This window comes from Narcine bancroftii, chromosome 6 (genome assembly GCF_036971445.1).
Source record: "Narcine bancroftii isolate sNarBan1 chromosome 6, sNarBan1.hap1, whole genome shotgun sequence".
NCBI classification, from domain to species: domain Eukaryota; kingdom Metazoa; phylum Chordata; class Chondrichthyes; order Torpediniformes; family Narcinidae; genus Narcine; species Narcine bancroftii.
This window is the reverse complement of record NC_091474.1, coordinates 87,615,083-87,636,797: the sequence shown is the minus strand read 5'-3', so window position 1 is coordinate 87,636,797 and position 21,715 is coordinate 87,615,083. Positions and strand designations below refer to the sequence as shown.

The 21,715-nt window shown below is 46.1% G+C and overlaps 1 long non-coding RNA gene across 1 annotated transcript; it reads left to right on the top strand.

The window, feature by feature from the left end:
• The first annotated feature begins 14,827 nt into the window (after positions 1–14,827).
• Positions 14,828–21,402, top strand: LOC138736322 (uncharacterized). Its single transcript, XR_011340231.1, has 2 exons — positions 14,828–15,490; positions 20,026–21,402. It is a non-coding gene; the product is annotated as an uncharacterized lncRNA (long non-coding RNA).
• Positions 21,403–21,715: the final 313 nt, after the last annotated feature.

Sequence of the window (21,715 nt, the reverse complement as noted above, 5' to 3'; positions counted from 1 at the left end):
ATGGCTTTGTAAATTTTGTTCTATACAAATAAAAAGCAGATTACTTGTGATGGTTATTGGGGGTGTACAAGGGCTTTTCTTTTTCTGTTCATCAAGCTGTTTAACGTTTTTGTTCCTGATTTCTAGTTCTTTATAAATTGCTAAATTCCCCCTTGCCATTCCATTTCCACCATCCAAAAAGTTCACAGACATCGCTAGTTGGAAATAAGAGCAGGAATAGGCAATTCGGCCCATCGATCCTACTTCGCTATTCAATAAGAACATATCTGATCTGATGATAGGCTCACCTTCAGCTATCTGCCTTTTTCTCTTTTCCCTCAATTCCCCTACAATTCAAAAATCTATCCAATCTTGTCTTAAATATGTTGACTGAGGTAGCTTCCATTGCTTCAGTGGGTAAAAAGGGCAGAAACTAACTGCTCTTTGACACAAAATAAAAGAACTGTGTGTTTGGTTGGGTGATGATCAAAGAGAGGTATTGACACCCCTCTGAGAAATGTCAGCAGGTAGATTCATGTCTCTTTAATGCTGTTTCAATAGCTTCATAAAAAGTCATCATGGACAATTCTATTCAGATTTACAGGTATTCCCTGACTTACCACCTACAGTCAAATGTATATACGACTGAAAAACATATATAAAAATTATGCTTTTATGGTGAAAGTCAGGGCCTATTTATGGAAAATAACACCTCTCATGAAGCATTGGCAGGGGTGGCCAACCTCTCGTGAGAGATGGCCTTGTAGGCTGCCATGTTTTATTTGATGAATGAATACGCGAATACAGCAAGTTTCCGACATCCGTTCATTCAAGATACGACCAGTCGGCCAGAACAGAACACGGACGTAAATTGAAGAATACCCGTATTCCATTTTTGAGAATTGCTTTTGGTTCACCAGGGATACTTCCGCTCTTACACCACTTGCTGTGCCTTGAGTGGAATGTCGTGAGCCCAAGGTAATATTAAATTTTTAAACTTGGACATACAGCTCAGTAACAACCCCTTTTGGCCCGTACCACCCAATTACACCCAATTGTCCTCCAATCCCCAGTATGGTTTTGGATGGTGGGAGAAAACCAGAGCACCCAGAGGAAGCCCACGGAGACACAGGGAGAACGTGCAAACTGCTATGTTAACCCTGCCGCTCGATTAGATGCACTCACATTTAAAGACCCCATCAAATAGAATATGCAGGGACACACATTTCTGTCCGGAAGAGCAGTATCAGCAGTGGGATGTGTGTCACTGTCGACGGATTGACAGCTTCTCAGGTGTGTCTGTGAATGTGAAGTTCACTGTCTTCTTCCATGTGCTTTCACCCAGCCATTCCCTATTCTTACTGCACACTACAGCATTAAAGTGATCACTGATGTGCCTCACTTCAGGCAGAGAGCCTTTCTGTACCCCAGCAGTGAGGATGATGTAGATTACTGGGCATGCAAATTTCCAACGCTGTCCAACATGGATCTTCACTCATACAATCACGCAGCACAGCAAACTGAAACAAGCATCCATTTACACAAACTTTACACTCACCAGGTTTTGCATTCTTCCCCATGTTCCCCATGATTCTGCCACACACCAGTAATCTCCCAATCCACATTAGGTTAACCGGAGGACCTGAAGATAACCCATGCAGTCACAGGGAGAGCATACAATCTCCACACAAACAGCATCCAAGGTCAAGATTGGAGGTGGGTGGCAGGATCTGTGGGGGAACAGGTCCATGGGCTGTGCCAATATGCTTCCTATTCCCTATCTGTCACTGAATGACTCATTGCCACAAACCCACCTTAAGTGAAGTTTGCCCCAGGATTCATGAGCACTGAGGAGCATCACTGGGTAAATGCTTTGGGTGAAAGATTTACTTCACAAAATCCATGAAGACCACCTAATAGTTCACCCACAATAGCTCTGACCAACCCATGGAGGTGGCTTGAGATGAAAGGCCTGATATGCAAGCAGTCATGCATGATCAACATCCTTGTACGACTCCCTCATTCAAATGGAGTTTACTTGACTAGACATCTTTAGCAAGCAGCACTACTCCAAGTAAGGGATCTTCACAATGAGGGATACCTGTTACTTATATTGCTTTTAAGTGATCCACTCCCTCTGAGAATAGGTACAAGAAGAGCACGGCACAACCAAGGCTCTAATGGAAAACAGCTTCAATATTCTACTTGTCTCCACCTATCTGGGGACATAGTGCACCACATTCAAGGCTTCCCAAGGTCACCTCTCATGCCTGAGGCACAGTACATAGAGGTGTACCAGCAGACCATGCTCGCATGTTTTTACTATGCTAGCAGGGTATGAATGATAAATAAAGGTGACTTGACTTGAGGAGGAAGGCATGGAGATCTGGCATTGAAAGTGTTGACCTGTTCTCATCATGCAGTTCAACACAGATAAAAGGCAAGGTCTCTTCTTTCAGAAGCAATTTAATGAGACTCACTGAACGATCAAACAAGATAGCCGTCACCTCTGAAAATAAACCTCATCTTAATATTTATCAATGTCAATAAGCCTACAGAGAGAAAATATTCCTGAAACAAGGAGGGAGAAAATCCACTCTCTTGCTCACACCCTAGGGATCGAGAGCACTCCAAATGCACCATTTGACTGTCATTGGTGTATCATTCTGCTGCCTCATGGGCCACAAAGCTCTCTTCAGCACAATCTGCACATGGATTTATGGGAACTGAGGAGCAACATCCGTTTGCAGCAAATACCTTGGCTGAAAGAGTTGTCCAACAAAATCCATGAAGGGTGTGAAATAGTTGACCCCCAACAGCACTCATCATTGGAGATGTTGCCTCAAAACCACAACACGTTTCCATTAAGGGGTCCTAACCAATTGCCCAAATACACGTACTTGGGCCCAGAAGCAGCCTCACAGAGATCTAACATTGTATTTGAAATCTTCTTCAGTTTTCTCAAGGTAATTGTTGTCAATGAGTTGCGGTCTACTTTTGATCCATGTTCAGTCACAGAGATTAATAGAAGATTTTCACCAATCCAATGAATCTCTGGGGAAATTATTCCCTTGGAGTCTTGCCTTTGTGTCAGTACAATTAACTTGAACCAGCATTCAGAGTAGCAGCATGGTGTTCGCTTTTTATTATAGATACAACCTTGAAATAAATCTAAACTTTGAACAAGAAGGGAACAAAAACTGGCCAAAAAATTAATGGTCATCACAGGTGCACCTCAAGGATGTGTGCTTAGCCCACTGCTATACATCTAGGACAAATTTACCAAGAAACCACAGTTGTCGGTAGAATCACAAATGGCAATGAGGAAGCGTACAGGAGGTAGATAGAATAGCTCGTTGAATGGTGTCACCCCAGCAACCTTGTGCTCAACATTAGTAAAACCAAGGAGATGATCGTGGACTTCAGGAGGAAGACAGGAGAACATGGTCCAGTCCTCTTATGCACTAGCAAACTGAAACCACCTGCAAATTGTAGGAACCACACCTCGTCTTTGAGTACTCTCCAACCAGATGCAATTAACATCAATTTCTCCACTTTTCCCCAACTCTGCTTCTGTCTCTTTGTCTGCCTCTCCCTCTTTCTCACCCTTTAATCATTTGTTACAAACCAACAACCCTTTTAATTTTGTTTGGGACTAAAGGGACTTTGTTACCACTAACACCAGAACAGCAATGGAAAATTCACCAGACAATGGTACATTCAAAATAATAGCTTTAAACTAATATTCCTTACTTCTCTAAATTTATCCCCACTATGCGAAAGTGTAAACCTATGTGTGTGCGATTTTCTGAAAATTCAATTTTTGAAACTTCAGCATCATTTTTGGTCTTGCTTGAAGGTCTTAAATTTTCAGTTCAGAAATAATTATAAAGCACTTTTAAATCTCACATCTCCAGGCCTCAATAAGCTTTCAATAAGCTCGAGATGTTCTTTAAATAGAAATGACCATCTTCTGAGCCACAAATTTATCTCCTATGAAAAGGATAAACTTCCTGTCTTTCCGGGAGAGCAAATGGATAATAATTGTCTTTCCAGGAGGTCTACTTTTCTTCTCCTGAATGAAGATTTTGGAATCTGTTTTCCAAACAATGAGACTCTCCTCTTTACTTTAACGAGACAGTCAGAAGTAGCTTCTCTTTTGAAATCTACTTATTCTGTCTCTCTCCCCCCCCCCCCCCACCGCCCCCCCCTCCCCCAATTCACCCTTAGAAATAACACATAACAGTCCCTTATTCTGGTTACTGTAATTCAACCCTGTCTTCCACAAGGTTCCAACTCTTGTATATCTCAACACAAGATGTTGACTTCTGTGAACTGATCCAAAAATGTCTCAATTTGATAATGCATTTCTCCAAATCATGTGACAGTGACATCATCAACAAGGTTAGTCCCAATTCTTGGAAACCACTTGACCATCAGTTTTATTTTGACCAACTTCTGGCCTTTTGAAAACCACTCCACATCCATAACAACCTCTGACCTCATCAAGAGGCTTAAGTGGTTTAGTTTAAAAAAAAACAGATGGCTTCCTTCTGAGGTTCTTATTGAGTACTTAGACACCTCAGTTTTTAATAAAGCAAACACTCCATTGTTTTTGAATAATTAAGACCCACTTCGGATCCATTAGCTCAGTCTTTCTAGATGCTGCGAATCCGAGAATGAACCCTCTCTTCTCTGAGCACAATGGTTCTCTGTAAATGTACTGTGATCTGTGTAACCAACCCACAACCCTGTAACCAACCCACAACTTAACCTAAGACATATTTATAAGAAATATAGGTTAAAATTAACCTAACATTAATATTAACACAGGTCCATTACAAAGATAAATAATTTAGCACCTCATTATAGCTCCATTTACTCATCCAACTTTACTTTAATATATTTATCATAACGTGCAGCTCCAATCTTTCCTTTTCCAACCTCAGAGACTCCTTATTTAAATAATTCAGAATGGTGAAATGACCACCAGCCAACTACAGGGGACAATCTCTGCACCTGCAGGAAGACCATCTAAGGGCGGACTCCACCTGGCCAGCAGTCAATCAGCTGACCCGAATATAGACCTGAGCAGGCCCCTCCTGAGCCAGTCACAAGGGAGCCACTGAAGCATGAACGAGGGTGTACAGACTTTTAGCTGAATAAAGCCTATTGTACAGTCTTTTGAGTTTTGAACTTGCTTGCTGCTACCACAGTGCATCACAATTTATTCAGATAAAAATTTAAAGAATGACTATGGAGAAGTTCCTGTCAATCAGGAGCCTGGAGATCGACCCTCAATACCTGGAAGCCCAAGCACACTTCGAGATCTGGAGGCACACGATTGAGGTGATCATCCAAACGCAGTTGGAGGTGATCAACATGAACCAGAAGTGACTCATGGTGCTCCACTCAAAGCTGGGCCCCCGAGCCTTCCAAGCCATTAAGGACTGCACTGACTACGAACTGGCGATGGGCGTCCTGGAGGCCATGTACAACCCCCAACGATCATGGTCTATGCCAGGTACTTGCTCAGCATCCGGTCTCAGCAGCCAGGTGAGACGGAAGATGCCTACCTGGGGGCCCTGCGAGAGATAGCCCGCCCGTGTCTGACTGAGACCAGGGTGTCCGAAGGGGAGGTGGAGCGATTGATCCGAGATGCCTGCGTGAGAGGGCTGTGCATAAGGAGCACCCAGCAGAATCTGCTGGAAGAAAACATCGCTTCGCTTACCAGGACTATGAAGGTGGTCCGTTCCCTGGAAGCTGCAGATCTCCATGATTACGTCTTCGACTCCCGACTCCCCCAACACCCATTATGGCTGATGCAGATGACTGCGTAGGTGAAAGGCTATCACTGCTGCCGGCACCCTGCACCACTGTAAGTAATGTGGGTCCCAGTGTGGGTTAGACAGGCGATCCAGCAAAGGAGTGCCGCGGCCATCCACGACCAGCTGGTAGCCCCCCTTAACATCGCCACGGGCGAGGACCAGGCAACACCATAAACTCACCCCACCACTCCCGCTGCACCGTCGATGTCACTTCCGGCCCAGCCACCGACTGGCACTGCTGCAGTGAGCTCACCCCGGGTCCTTCCATTTTATCCTGGGCGGCTTCCAGGACTGCCAACATCACTTCCACCAGTATGGGAGACGTCACTTATGCCGGTATGGATGGTGTCACCACCTGCCCTCCAGACAACGGGGATACCTGACCATGCTGACGCCACGTGTGCCCGCAGGGTGCTGCCATCTCGGGCCATTCGGGACCTGACAGCATATCGGCGGGACGACATGGCCAAATTGCCCACCCGACGCAGCCCATGCCTGAAAAGGAAACTGCTGGCCACTACTCACCTCATCCAATGGGGAGCAGTGACTTGGACCCTGAGATGGTCCTAGCATCTACCACCCTAAAAAGGGACATTACTCATGGACTCTCACGCTCAGTGATGGTCATCACTGTCAACAGGAAGGTAATAAAATGCTTGTTCGATAGCGGTAGCACTGAGAGCTTCATACACCTGAATGTGGCCTGGGCATTAAGGCTCAAAATCTACCCCAAGAACTATGCTATAGCCTTCGCAGCCCAGGATCGCTCCTTCACAGCCCTCAGGCGCTACTCAGTGGATCTGACCATGGGGTAGGGGGGAGGGGGGAGCATGCAATGGGTTCAGACTCCTGGTTATGCCCAAACTTTGTGCCCCTGTCCTCTTCGGGCTGGACTTCCAGTGCCACCTCCAAAGCCTCACCCTTGCTTTTGATGGGCCCCTCCCCCATTCACACTCCACAGCGTGCAGTCCTATGACTGCCCCCAGTCCATCTGCAGCCTCCCCATGCTATGGATAACCCCACCCCACCCCCTGCCATCTTCAACTACCTTATGCAGACTTCAAGCCCATAGCTGCCAGGAGTAGGCGCTAATGGACAGCTGATCGGGCCTTCATTAAGGCAGAAGTAAGGCAGCTTCTGGCGGAAGGTGTCATTGAACCCAGCACAAGTTCCTGGAGAGCCCAAGTCCTGGTGGTCAAAGGGAGCTGCAAACCGAGGATGGTCATCGTTTACAGCTAGACCATAAACCGGTACACACAGCTGGATGCCTACCCCTACCCAGAAAAGCCAATATGGTCAACAAGATAGCCCATTATAAGGTCTTCTCGACAATTGACCTAAAGTCAGGCTACCACCAGCTCCTTATCCATAAAAGAGTTAAGCCCTATACCACCTTTGAGGCAGAGTGGGCACCTCTACCAGTTCCGCCGAGTTCCGTTTGGGGTCACTAATGGGGTATATGTTTTTCAGCAGGAGATGGACCGCATGGTAGACCAGCACAACCTAAGAGTGACCATCCCGTACTTGGACAATGTCACCATCTGCTCCCATGACCAGCAGGACCACGATGACAACCTGGAGAGATTTCTCCGGAGAGCCAAAGAGCTGAACCTCACAACAGAGAAGTGCGTGTTCAGCACCACCCACTTCGCTATTCTAGGGTACATCGTGGAACATGGTGTGATTGGTCCCAACCCATTAATGAAACCGCCCCTCCCCCACATGCTCAAGGCCCTCCGCAGATGCCTTGGGCTCTTTTCCTATTACTCTCAGTAGGTCCCCTGTTTCTCAGCCAAGGTCCGCTCACTGGCCCAGGCCACCACCTTTCCCCATCCCCCCCCCCACCACCCCCCGAGATGCAGGCAGCTTTTGCACACATCAGGCAGGACATCGCTGATGCCACGATGCAAGCTGTGGACGAGGACACCCCATTCCAGGTGGAGTGGGATGCCTCTGATGTTTCCCTCGCCGCCACCCTCAACCAAAAGGGGCAACCTGTGGCCTTCTTCTCCAGGACCCTCCACTGTTCCAAACTAGGTCACTCCGCCATTGAAAAGGAGGCCCAGGTGATCATGGAAGCAATCCATCAGTGGCACCATTACTTGGCAGGCAGGAGGTTCACCCTCCTCACCGACCAGAGTGCAGTGGCCTTCATATTCAGCACCACCCATAAGGGCAAGATCAAGAACGATAAGATCTTGCGCTGGAGAGTCGAGCTGGCCTCGTTCAGCTATGGCATCCAGTACAGACTGGGGAAGTTCAACAACTCTCCCGACGCCCTGTCCTGGACCTGCGCGGTGGTGCAGGCCGACCAACTGCAGGCACTACTGGATTCCCTCTGCCACCCAGGCATCACATACCTGTACCATTTTATCAAGTCCCGGAAACTCCACTTTACTGTCCAAGACGTCTGGACCATGACTGAGTCATGCAGGATCTGTAAGGAGTGCAAACCATGCTACTTCCGCCCACCACAGGCCCACGTTATCAAGGCCACTTGGCTCTTCGAACAGCTTAGTATTCACTTCAAGGGCCCCCTGCCTTTCATGAACAAGAACATCTACTTCCACATGGTCATAGGCGAATACTCCCATTTTCCCTTCGCCATCCTTTTCCCGGATACCTCCACAGCCACCATTATCAGGGCTCTGACACAGATTTTCACCATGTTCAGCTACCCGACATTCATCCACAGTGATCGGGGGTCCAGCTTCATGAGTGATGACCTGCGCCAGCACCTGGTGACGCGAGGCATTGTGACTAGTCGCATGACTAGTTACAACCTGAGGGGCAACAGGCAGGAGGAGCGCAAAAATGGGGTGATCTGGAAGGCAGTCCTCTTGGCCCTGAGGTCCAAAGACTGGTCAGTTGACTTCTGGCAATATGTCCTCCCCGAGGCACTCCATGCCATTAGGTCGCTCTTTTGCACGGCTACAAATCAAACCCCTGCGAATGCCTTTTCTCATTCCCCAGGAAATCGGCGACTGGAATCTCACTCCCAGTGTGGCTTACATCTCCGGGGCCGGTGCTCCTATGCAAACATGTGCGGACCCACAAGGCCAACTCACTGGTCAAGCAGGTGCTCCTCCTTCACGCCAACCACAACTATGCCTACATCAGGTACCCCAGTGGCTGTGAGGACACCGTCTTGATCAGGGATCTCGCACCGGCAGGGGCACCAACCCCCCTAACATCATGACTACCCGACCCAACTTCCTCACCATGGGTACTCTTGGCACACCCAGCATCCGAGAGCTGAACCACTCCTACTCCTACTCCTGCTGATTCACGCCTACTTGGCCACATCCCCACTGACAAGCGCGCAAACACACCTCGCTGACCTCACCGGTGCCTGCTCCGACCACGTTGGACCCTGCCAGCCCTCAGGCAGCAACTACACCCTCGCTGACCTTTGACTAAGAGCCAACCCTGCGACGGTCACAGAGGCTCCGACGGCCGCCGGACTGCCTAAACTTATAAATAATTTGTAAATATCACCCGGCACCATTACTCAGCCCCCACCACACCCTCCCAGGACAATTTTAAGAAGGGAGTGAATGTGGTGATATGACCACCAGCCTACTGCAGGGGGCAATCTCTGTACCTGCAGGAAGACCATCTAAGGGCTGTCAATCAGCCGACCCGAATATAGACCTGAGACAGCCCCTCCTGAGCCAGTCACATGGGAACCACCAAAGTATGAATTGGTGTTCAGACTTTTATCTGAATAAAGCCTGTTGTACGGTCTTTTGACTTTTGTGTTGGCTTGCTGCTACCTCAGGGCATCATAGCTGGTCCAGCAACTGCAGTGGGAAGAGAAATAACAGGACCCTTCAACAGAATTAGGAGAGGCTCTTAGATCTGTTCCTCTTTCCATAATTGCTGCCTGATCTGATGAGTGATCCAGCATTTTCTGTTTTATTTCAGATTTCCCACCTCTGCATTTTTTTTAATGTTTCACTTAAGTTGTATTCTCTACATCACTGGAAAAACAGTCCACCTTGATTATAGTAGGTTTCTCAAGCTGTACATCGAATCCACGCTGCTGAAGATCCAACTGCGCTGGGTAGGTCACGTCTACAGAATGGAGGACCATTGCCTTCCCAAGATCGTGTTATATGGCGAGCTCTCCACTGGCCACCGTGATAGAGTTGCACCAAAGAAGGGGTACAAGGACTGCCTAAAGAAATCTCTTGGTGCCTGCCACATTGACCACCGCCAGTGGGCTGATCTCGCCTCCAACCGTGCATCTTGGCGCCTCACAGTTCGGCAGGCAGCAACTTCCTTTGAAGAAGACCCCAGAGCCCACCTCACTGACAAAAGACAAAGGAGGAAAAACCCAAGATCCAACCCCAACCAACCAATTTTCCCTTGCAACCGCTGCAACTGTGTCTGCCTGTCCTGCATCGGACTTGTCAGCCACAAACGAGCCAGCAGCTGACGTGGACATTACCCCTCCCTAAATCTTCGTCCGCGAAGCCAAGCCAAAGAGAAGAGAGGACATGATGTTAGTAATTTGGAATTATGTTTTATAATATGTAGTGAATGACTTTTAAGTTCCCACAGGTCCATGATATGGAATTCATTGAGATGGTACACAGATTTTTTTTCCAGGGTCACCATTAAGTATGGCTTTTCATACAAGATTACAATAGTCATGTGTATCCCATGTTGGCTGTGAAATAATTTGAAACAAGCTGCAGCCATGACAAGCATTATATAAATGCAGTAAAAACACAATTCTGGAGAAACTCCACAGGTCAAACAGTGCACTTTATGTAGCAAAGATAAAGATACATAACCAAGTAAATCACGAATGTCTTTCGACTCCGTGATTGAAGTAAAAACACAAAAAGTCAGCAAATTAAGGCATCAGGAGCTCCGGTGAGTAGGGGGTCAGGGCCTGGGTTGGAGTGGGTGGCTGTGGTGTCAGTTTGACCTGCTGAGTTTCTCCAGCATTGTTTTTTTGCTTCAATCATGGCGTATGTACTTTTGTGTTTTATTCATAAAGCAAATGTAAGTCTTTCTTCTGTTGAAATATGAATGGAAGCAGTTCACAATCCCCTCCTGTACTGCACTGTCACCCATCTCAAATCTGTCAGTGATGGGTTACTGTAATTGGTTTTGAAAGTTCAAGATTAATCAATAATCCAGTTAAATTACTGCAGCATGAAGTGTGAATTAAAATAAATGACTCAACTTCTAAACTGCTGCCCTTTGAAGTTCATGTCAGGGATGTGCAAACCTATCTGACTGGAAAAGTGCAGAATACGAACAATTGGTGAAGAAACTCAGCAGGACATTCAAGTCAAGTCAACCTTTATTTGTCGTTCATACCGTGCTCGCACGGTAAAGACGAGATAGCACTTCTCCAGGACCACGGAGCAGATTAACATAAATATGTTAAAATAGTTAAAATATTAAGACGTATACAGCAAAATTCCACAGTACACTATCCACATATGTTCTGGGAATTCAGGAGCCTGAGGACTTGGCGGGGGAGTGGGGGGGGGGGGTGGAGAGCTGTTGCCCAATCTGCATGTAAAGGCCCAAGTGCTATGGTACCTCCAACCAGGTGGCAGAAGGGAGAACAGTTTACATGAGGCGTGTGTGGAGTCCTTCACAATGATTATTGCTTTCTGTGAGCATCGACTGCTGAACATGTCCGTCGTGGTAGGAAGAGAGCCCCCAATGATCTTTTCCACTGACTTCACCATCCTCTACAGGGTTTGCAGTCTGAGGAGGTACAGTTTCCAAACCAGGCAGTGAAGCAGTTGCACAGGATGCTCTCGAAGTTGAGGCGCTGCAGAGCTTTCTTGGCTGTGGAGCTGGTTTTAAGGGACCAGGTGAGATCCTCCACCAGGTGCACACCAAGGAACTTGATACTCTTGACGACCTCAGTGGTTGAGCCGTCAGTAGTCCATAACCTCAACTACAGAGCCGTCAAAACATCCATAGGAAGTAAAATGGTTCAGGTCTGAGCCTTCAGTCAGGAGCCCCAAAAATCAGGCTGGTGCCTGATTAAAAAGGTGGAGGGGTGGGGAGAGGGGAGAATGAAAGCATAGCCATGCTTAGACTTTCTACAGGTGAACCATTGATAGCATACAGGAGCTGCTCTGTGCAGGGTTGGATGAAGTTAACATAAGGTGGTGAATGAAGCTCAGAATATAACATAAATTGCCTTCTCCTCTATGGAGTCCATCTCCATGTTCAATGCCAAAGAAAGGCAATCAACATACTGAAGAGCTAATCACACCCCAGACACACTTCTTTCCATTGCTTCTTTAAATCGGTGACACTGGATGCAGATTAGGGTATTGCTTCACTGTTCTGTCTGCTGCAATAGCAAAAACCTCGCAGTTGCCAGTCACTTCAATTTCTCTTCCCATTGCCACACTGATATGTCCATCAGTGGCCTCATGTACATGATTCATGTATGACTAGGTTGAGGCTGCACATAAAAAGGAGAAACAGGGCCTTTATTCTACCTTGGCAGTCTCCAACCAGACACTATCAATATCAACCTCCAATTTCCAGCAGTCCCCTTTTATTTCCCCTCCCCCAAATCCTACTCTGTATCCCAGAAATACTCTGAATTTCTCTAATCTCTCTAGTCCCACTCCTCCCTCTCTTCCCCTCCCCCAGTCTGCCTTCTTTCCTGTCAACCACACCCTTCGCTTCCTTCCTCCTTTCTCAGCCCTCTGCCCCTTCCGCTTCTTTCTGAGCCCTACTAAGACGAGGACCAACCACAAATTGGAGGTACAACACCTCATTTTCCATCTTGACAACCTCCAACTGGGTGGCATTAACATCGACTTCTCTAGTTTCCATTAAACCCCGTCACCCCTTCTTCTTAACCCTGTTGCTTTTCCCCCAGTGGTCTCTATCTCTCTCTCTCTCTCCCTCTCCCTCTCGCGCTCTCTCTCTTCCCTTTTCTCTCTGTCCCCTTTCACAGTGCCAAACTCCTCTTTTCATATCCACAACACCTTTTGTTAGTCTGGATCCTTTCCTGGCCCCTCTTCAGTTTCTTTATTCTGATACCTTCCTGTTCTTTGCTTATTCCTTGAAGAAGGGCTCAGGCCCCAAGCGTTGGTGATACATATCTTTACCTCCTACAGTCGCTGCGAGACCGGCTGAGTACCTCCAGCATTTCTGTGTGTATTGACTACACTTACAGCATCTGCAGAATTTCGTGTTTCACCCCTGTCACCTACCAGCCCATGCACCTCCCTCCCTCCACCATTTATTTGGGTATCCACCTGGTTATCACTCTTCCCAATGAAGGGATTTTGCCTGAAAATGACAATTGCCAATTGCTTTCCATGGATATTGCTTGACCTGTTGAGTTCTTCCATCATCTTGTCAGTCAGAATGGAGCAAGGACAACATTATTTGACTCATGTGAGGTTTGTTCATGAGACTAATAACAGGGGGGAGAGAAACTGTCCTTGAATCTCATAGGGCATGATTTTGCACTCATGAGACTTCTTGCTGGTTGCCTTTCTGAGGCACCCAGGCAGAGTAGATGAACTCGGTGGAAGGGAAGGAAGCGAGTGTGATGGTCTGAGCTGCGTTCATAACTTTGCTGTTTCTTGCAGACTTGGGTAAAGCAGTTCTCGTACCACACAGAGATGCATCCTGACAGGATCCTTTTTTGGCTTTTCAAAATATTTTATTGATTTTAATAAAGACCTTATACAAACAAAAAGGGTAAGATGGTATGGACAGTTACATAACTTAAATAAGATATTCCATATATCACTAACATACCATATATTTTGGCGTATGTCGACCAGCAGATAGGTCGACCCCCTTTTATAGCCTCATTTTAATGGTTTTACGTTACATCTAGCGACCTTATTTTTCGGACTCTCTGGGCCTTCCAGGATCAACCCACATTTTTTAAAATACCCCAATCGCAAGTAACAAAGCTGTAAATTAAGTAAGTAAAAAAAAACATTGGCCTACCAAGCAGGAGCGGCGATGTCCTCATGCTCTAGGCAGGATCAGAAACTTCGGCCTACCAGGCAGGAGCGGCGATGTCCTCATGATCTAGGCAGGATCAGAAACTTCGGCCTACCAGGCAGGAGTGGCGATGTCCTCATGCTCTAGGCAGGATCAGAAACTTCGGCCTACCAGGCAGGAGTGGCGATGGGCCATGGAGTTGGAGTGCCCACAACTTGCTCCCAGTGGGAGCAGGAACCTCAGCCTACAAGGCAGGAGAGACAATGGCAACATCAGGGTCCCAGGTAGGAACGGTTATGTCAGTGCCCAGTGGTGGGCAAGTGTCGGGATGGGGACGCACTTCCAGCATTGACTTAATTCGCTGAATTGATGTCAATCTGTTTTTTTTAAGTGAATTTAAAGTCTCAGAAGTATAAGTCGACCCTCAATCTCCACCCTGGTCTTTGAGAATTTTTTTAGGGTGTCACGACTTGACATATACACCGAAATATACAGTACATAAATTGAACATAATATCCATAATTCATATTATAAATAGTATATACTTTTTTTTGGAAAAAAAACTAATAATATAAAAAAAAGAGGAAAAAAAGAAAATAGAAGAGGAGAAAAACTCAAACCCCTTCAAACAACAAAGGACAACATTCATCTTCTTTTATAGGGTATATTACACTGTCTTTTTTCCCCCTCCCCTCTCAACCAACCCCAAAATCATAAATCAACAAACACATACTATTTACAAAAGAAAATCATTGCTTGACTTTGTGAACGAAGGTTTAGGAAGGGGGCTGTCCACGTCTTCTGCAGGCTCACTGGTGCCTGAGGAGGCCAATGCGGGACAGACAGTTGCCACAGCAGTTGCAAGGGGAATTCTGTTCCGTGTTTGGTGCTGCTGTGTTATGGTTCTTCCTCCATCTCCTTTTGTCCTCAAGGTCAGCCCGGCGTGTGTTCTCAAAGGTGGACATAAACTAGTGAACAGTGTGTCACCAGGCCATGCAATCGGGGGCTAAATCAGACCACTGGAGATGATCAATGTGGCAGGCACCAAGGTGTTATATATATAGAATTTAGGTTAAAATGGCTTAAGTTAAAATGTGATGATTAATCATAAAAGGGGAAGCCAGAATAGACAGGGAGCTTACCATAAAAGTTCAGCTGGACAATGTTATAACAAACAGAGATCTTTCATGGTCACAAAGAGACATGTAGGAGCCAAAGATTGATAAAAGAGTGAAAAACAGAATTTAGTGTGTGCAGAGTTCGTAGTGTACTTGACTAACATGATAATTACAAATGCAAGTGTACTTAGAATGATTTTGCAAAAACTAACCAATTAAAACAGTGTTAAAGAGGAGGGGAAGGACAAGCAAAAAAGGTATAAAAATCAATGCACTGTATGTATCGGGGCTTAACTGGTGAGAAGCCAGTTGAGTCCAACTCTGCAGACTTGTAAATAAAGCTTGTCGTGTCATCAGTTTTAAAGAGACTCATGTGTGAGAAGTTTTATTTCTGACAAATGGGGGCTCGTCCGGGATCTACACTCCAGCCGTGGGGGGAGGCGAGAAGAGGGACATCGGAGGTGGTGCACCCCGCTGAGTTCAGCGGCTCCTAGTCCCTTGCTCGTCGCTTCGGGCGGCCTGAGCGAGTGGTATCCAGACAAGGTGACACGACAAGACGGAGAGGAGAAGGGTGACGGTTCAATCCCTGAGAAGACACCGGTAAGTGACGACTTACGATTGTGGTGTGGGGATTGGGTAACAGGTGTAACGGGATACACCTGTTAGGATAAAAAAAAAAACCTAACGTAATAGATCAGGTATAGAGCTTTTGTCGTGGCGTGAGGACCCTGTCGTGGGACTCTAGGATAGACCCCAGGGAAACCTCGGCGGTAACCGAAGGAGGGACAGCACCTCCGACGAAGTGCCGAGAAGAGAGGGGTCGACCCCAGAGAAACCTCAGCGGTAACCGAAGGAGGGACAGTACCTCCGACGAGGCGTCTGAGAAGAAGGGAGTAGGGTCCAGAACGAGAGGGTCCTCAGCAACGATAAACGGATCTAGGTGGGAAAATGGGAGGATCAAAATCTAAGGGCTCGTCTGAAAATTCAGGACAATTCCTGGGAGTTCCCCTTGACAGCCCTTTGGGGAGAATGTTTGAAAATTGGGCTAGTAAAAGATATCGAGACAAAAACAAGAAAAAGATGGTTCAATATTGTCTCCTTTGGTCGAAACAACCTATTAAAGGTTCCTCGGTCTGGTGGCCGAAATTTGGATCTGATGAGGATTGGGTTAGACAAGCATTAAACATATATGTAAATTCGAGACCAAAGGTGAATCAAGAAGAGTCAGCATATGCATTTTGTTGGGTTCCCTGGCCAGGATCCTTAACAAAATGTTTTAAATTGAGGGTAGCGGGAGAAAAGAAGTGGGAACCTCTGGACAACCTTCCCCCTCCTTATATTCCCCCGGTGCCTACTGCGCCCGAGGAAAGCTCATTACCGGAGGGGAAAGGTGATGAATCTGATTGCCCCGAAAGGGGCCGGGAAAAAATGAATGAATTAAGGGAGTCGGACCCTAAACTTCCACCGGTAAACCGACCCTGGACAAGATCCCAGACTGGTCCAGGACCATCAAAGTTTTCAGTAAGCCTAAATCCCCTGAGGGAAGTTCCTATGGGAGGACCGGGAGGGGGAACGGGATATGTGAATGTTCCCCTAACTAGTACAGAGTTGCGGGGATTTAAGAAAGAAATGAAAAAGTTATTGGAAGATCCTATAGGACTGGCCGAACAGCTCGACCAATTCCTGGGACCAAACACATATACGTGGGAAGAGATGCAGGCAATAATGGGAACATTATTCTCACCCCAGGAGAGGCAGATGATTCGACGGGCTGCCCTCCTCATGTGGGAATATGAACAACCTGGGGACTCCAGACCCCATGAACAAAAATATCCCTTAAATGAACCCAGGTGGGACAAACGAACACCCGAGGGATTGGCAAGTATGAAACAATATAGAGAGTAGACAATTAAAGGGATACGGGAGGCTGTGCCAAAGGGTCACAATTTCACCAAGGCATTTGGGAACCACCAGGGGAAAGACGAGTCCCCTACTGATTTTTTGGAGAGGGTGAGAAAGAATGTCCAACAGTATGCGGGCGTGGACCCTAGTACACCAATGGGTGAACAGCTTATTCGAATTGAATTTGTTTCCAAATCATGGCAGGACATTAGAAAGAAACTAGAAAAGGAGGAGGACTGGAGCGAAAAACCCCTAAGCGACCTGTTAAAAAAGGCGCAAAAAGTATATGCGCAGAGAGAAGAAGAAGATCAAAAGAGGGCGACAAAGGTTATGGTACAGACTATCCGACAGATGAATGCCGAATCCAGAGGGGAAAGAAAACAAAACCTTCCTCTAAACAATCCAAGATATCCAAGAGAGGGAAGACCCCGGAGGTTCGTTAAGTGCTATTACTGCAATGAGGAAGGACACTTTAAGAGGGAATGCCCCCGATACAAGAGGGAATTGCGTGCCCTCGAACTTATGGAAGAAGATTAGGGGGGTCAGGGGTTCCAAATGTTGGGGACCAAGTATAAGAGGGAACCCCTGGTAAAACTAAAAATTGGTCCCAAGGGAGAAGAGGTGGTGTTTATGGTGGACACAGGAGCGGAACGAAGTAGTGTAATAACTGTGCCAATCGGGACTGAACCTGTAAAAAGTAATTTGAAAATTTCTGGGATAGAAGGGGCTCCCAGAATGGTATCAATAATTCCCCAAGTAACAGTGAAACTGGAAGAAAGAGAAGGGGTACAAGACCTCTTGTTGTTACCGTCGGCTGGATTTAACCTCCTAGGAAGGGACTTACAGGCTCCCCTAGGTTTGGGTGCTCTCCCTGTGGACGGAGAAGTGCGAGTCCACCTCTGTGCTCTAAAGGAAGAGGATGAATGGCAGATTGACGAGAGAGTCTGGTATAAGGAGGGAAATCGAGGAGGTCTGGACATCCCACCTTTACATGTCACATTAATACCAGGTCATCAGCCGGTAAGGAAACGTCAGTATCCTATTTCTTTGGAAGGGAGAAAAGGGCTACAGCCGGTAATTGAGACTCTAATACGAGACGGACTATTAGAAGAATGCATGTCACCTTATAACACCCCTATACTCCCAGTGAAAAAGTCAGATGGATCCTATCGCCTAGTTCAGGATCTAAGAAGTTTGAATGCTATTGTTCAGACCCGCCACCCAGTGGTGCCTAATCCCTATACTATTATGAGTCGGATTCCCCCAGACCATGAGTGGTTTAGTGTTATCGACTTGAAGGATGCCTTCTGGGACATGTCCATTAGAAGAGGAAAGTAGAGATATGTTCACGTTTGAATGGGAAAATCCATGGACAGGTAGACGGAGACAGCTTCGGTGGACTGTATTGCCCCAAGGGTTCACTGAATCTCCGAACCTGTTTGGACAAATGCTAGAACAAATCCTGGCGGACTATCCACAATCTGATGATTCCCAACTAATGCAGTATGTGGATGATTTACTATTATCAGGACCCAAGGAACAAGAAATGAGGGGAGATACAATTAGACTCTTGAATTATCTGGGGAAAAAGGGTCTACGGGTGTCCAGGAACAAGTTACAGTTCGTTGAGAGAACTGTGGTATATCTGGGACACCAGATAAGTAAAGGACAGAAACAGATTACCCCTGAACGGATTGTGGGAATCACTAGAATGCCGTTACCCCGTAATAAGAAGGAAATAAGACAATTCCTGGGACTCTTAGGTTACTGTAGGTTATGGATAGAGGACTACTCAGCGTTGGTGAAGTTTATGTATGAAAAGCTGACAAATGAAAATGAATATCCATTGAAATGGACCCAGGAGGAGGAGGGATGGTTTGAGGACTTGAAGCATCGCCTGACACGAGCCCCGGTACTCACTCTGCCCTCTTTAAAACAGCCCTTCCAGCTATTTGTCACTCATAACCAAGGAACAGCTGTGGGGGTTTTAACACAGGAAAAAGGCGGTCAGCGACACCCAGTGGCTTTCCTTTCCAAAATGAATACTGGCAAAGAAAACTGGAACGATTTACACTGATTCCAAATACGCATACGGGGTAGTGCATACCTTTGGTAAGATCTGGAAGGAGCGTGGTCTAATTACATCAAGAGGAAAGGAATTGGCACACGAACAGATGATTACTCTGACTTTAGAAGCCTTGACATTACCCCAGGAAATAGCAGTGGTCTACATACCAGGCCATCAGAGGGGAGATACCCCGACAGCAATTGGAAACAGACTGGCTGATGAAGAAGTCAAAAGGGCAACCATGCAACAAGAAGTCCGTTTGCTGACCTTAATCCCAATAAGACAAGGCATAAAGAAGGCTCCCATTTTCACTGCTAAGGAAGAAAAGGACATGGCTCAGCTGGGCGCAAGCCAGCTGCCTGATGGAACATGGAAGACACCAGATGGAAGAATGGTTCTAAATAAAGAAATAACTCGCAATATTTTAAAACACCTGCATCATCAGAGCCACTGGGGCACCCAAGCCTTATGTGACACAGTGCTTCGAGAATATGTGTGTAAGGGAATCTACACCTTGGCCCAACAGGAGGTGCAGAACTGTCACCTATGCACAAAAATTAATAAAAAGGTAATGAGGACAGGGACCATGGGAGGTTAACCATTAGCCATACGCCCTTTTCAAAGTATCCAGATCGACTTCACAGAGTTACCTCAAGTCCAAAGATGGAAGTATCTGTTGGTGGTAATAGATCACTTTACCCGATGGGTGGAAGCCTTCCCAACAGTAAATGCTACAGCCTCTACAGTAGCTCGCCTCCTCCTAGAGCAGATAATCCCCAGATATGGTATAATGGATTCTATAGACTCAGACAGGGGTCCACATTTTTGTTCAAAAATCCAGCAATTGATTTGTAATGCATTACAGGTCTCTTGGAAATTGCATACCCCTTGGCATCCATAAAGCTCAGGGAGGGTTGAACGTATGAATGGAACCCTAAAAATGCAATTGACAAAATTAATGGTGGAAACTAAAATGCCTTAGATCAAGTGTCTGCCCTGGCTTTATTAAGAATTCGTACTGCCCCACGAAAAGATGTAGGGTTGTCCACTTATGAAATGATGTTTGGGCTTCCCTTCTGGAGTACAGTTGAGGGGTGTCCCACCTTGGGGGAAGGGGATATATTTGTTAGGAACTATTTACAGGCACTGTCACGCTCTCTTACAGATTTACGAAAGAGAGGACTATTGGCACAAACACCGCCTCTAGACTTTTCTTTACACAAAGTGGAACCAGGAGACTGGATTCTCATCAAGACCTGGAAAACTGAAAAACTCCAGCCCCAGTGGGAAGGCCCATACCAAGTTCTCTTAACTACAGAGGCTGCAGCACGAACAAGAGAGAAGGGGTGGACGCACGCATCCAGATTTAAGGGACCTGTAGAGGCGCCTCAGGACCCTGATACGAACTCAGATTGGACTTGTGTTCCTGGAGAAAAACCTCTTACCTTGCGATTTCGCAGAAAGACTTGATTCACAATGTTATTGTTATGTTCTTTGATTTTTCTTAGTTTGCCTATGTCTTTATCAGGTGTGAAATGTAAGAAATGCAGAGACACAGTGGTCCTGTTTCAGGACCACACTTGGGGAAGAAAGGAGGGTAATTTTATTTCCCATACCTCAGTTCCTGAGAAATGCTGGGCAGAAAATACCACCCAACATCCATATACCCCTTGTGTGGAAAAAGAAGGAAATAATATGGGTCATTATATACAGATTCCTAATACCACTCCTTTCCCTCTTAACGGTTGGAAGGGTGACTCAGGCCCACCATGCCCTGATGGACTCTGGTTTTGCATACACCAGCGTACTGTTCCAATGAGAAGTTCCACTCCACACTCGAAAGTGCCTGCCCCTTTAAGACAGCCGGACTTAGTTCGAGTCCATCCAAATAACCATGAAAGTTTCGGTCACGCAGTTGGGGAAGATAACCTTTTTGTTGATCTTGCAACTAGAATTGCAGGAACTTTTAATGTAACCAATTGTTGGGTCTGCGGGGGTCCACTTCAGCACGAGATTAATTTATCATGAAACGTTTCTCTTCCCCGAGTTAAAATCCCCATTCATATATATATAATACACACATTTTAAAGAGAGAAAGGGGTGGATTGTTATATATAGGGAATTTAGGTTAAAATGGCTTAAGTTAAAATGTGATGATTAATCATAAAAGGGGAAGCCAGAATAGACAGGGAGCTTACCATAAAAGTTCAGCTGGACAATGTTATAACAAACAGAGATCTTTCATGGTCACAAAGAGACATGTAGGAGCCAAAGATTGATAAAAGAGTGAAAAACAGAATTTAGTGTGTGCAGAGTTCGTAGTGTACTTGACTAACATGATAATTACAAATGCAAGTGTACTTAGAATGATTTTGCAAAAACTAACCAATTAAAACAGTGTTAAAGAGGAGGGGAAGGACAAGCAAAAAAGGTATAAAAATCAATGCACTGTATGTATCGGGGCTTAACTGGTGAGAAGCCAGTTGAGTCCAACTCTGCAGACTTGTAAATAAAGCTTGTCGTGTCATCAGTTTTAAAGAGACTCATGTGTGAGAAGTTTTATTTCTGACACAAGGGATTTCTTCAGAGACTCCTGTACCTCTTTTTTTGAGCTCCTCTGTCACGGTGGCCAGTGGAGAGTTCGCCATACAGTGCAGTCTTGGGCTAAAGAAAAATAAAGCATCACAGAAATAATCCAAAGATAATATAAGCCAAGATACCCAAGCAATCTAAAGTACACAGAAAAAAAACAAAACATAAAAAGACAATACAAAAAAAAACTTGGGGGCATGTTGACTGGGTGTTGGTGTACTTTCAAGCTCATTGCACAATCTAGGCATCTATGCAGCAGAGAG